Genomic DNA, 1,129 nt, shown 5'->3' with positions numbered 1-1,129 from the left:
GGGACACCACCCGGGAACCGCGTCTGTCTGGCCAGGGGTGCATCCGTGCCCCCCCCCCGCATCGGGATGGCGTCATGCGACGGCGAACAAACCCCGTATTGAAGCGGAGAGGGGGGGAAAGCATCTGGGGAGGGCGAAGAGGGAGCGAGAAAGGCTTTAAAGAAGCCCGAAAAGTCATGGGACTTATTGGTATGCAACGGCCGTCCGTCCGTCCATCCGTCCGCCCCGGCAGCGGCACAGCTCAGCCCTCCCCCAAAAAACATGCCCTCGACCCCAGAAATTTTGGGGAAACCCCTAAGGAAAAGCCAAGCAGGGGATGGGGATGCGGTTTTTAATGCTCCGAATGCGTCCCCCTCCCCTCCCAAAAAAAAAAAAACCCCCCCCCCCCCGCGGCTCTTAATTGTTTCTTCTCCTTTTTCTAACCCAATCCCGAATTTTTTTTCGCCGAAAAATTTGGGGGTTAAGGAAGGGATTGTCAATGAATTCAAGAAATTTTAAGAATGTGTAAATTTTACAAGAGGAAATACATTTTATAAAGGTAAAGAGATCTGATGAAATGAAATCCCGGAAAGAAATGAAAGAAATTTGATAAAATGGAATCGATGAAATCAATGAAATCCATTTGATGGAATGAAAGAAATGAAATGAATGAAATAGATGAAATGAATGAAATAAATGTAATGAATGAAATAAATGAATGAAATAAATGAATTAAATTTGATAAAATGAAAGAAATGAGAGAAATGAAAGAAATGAAATAAAATTGAGTAGACGATATAAAATGAAAGAAATGAAAGAAATTTTATAAAATTAAATAAATTGAATAAATTAAAGGAATTAAAGAAAGTTTATAAAATGAAAGAAATGATATAAAATGAAATAAATGAAATAAATGAAACAAATTTCATAAAATGAAATAAAATTTTATAAAAGGAAATGAAATTTTAGAAAATGAAATGAAATTTTATAAAATGAAAGAAATGAAATAAATTTTATAAAATGAAACAAATGATATAAAATGAAATACATGAAAGAAATGAAATAAATTTTAGAAAATGAAATAAAATTTTATAAAATGAAATGAAATTTTAGAAAATGAAAGAAATGAAATAAATTTTATAAAATGAAA

The sequence above is a fragment of the Charadrius vociferus genome, unplaced genomic scaffold (assembly GCF_000708025.1).
Source record: "Charadrius vociferus isolate BGI_N301 unplaced genomic scaffold, ASM70802v2 scaffold1712, whole genome shotgun sequence".
Classification (NCBI taxonomy): Eukaryota; Metazoa; Chordata; class Aves; order Charadriiformes; family Charadriidae; genus Charadrius; species Charadrius vociferus.
Note: the sequence above shows the minus strand (reverse complement) of the source record.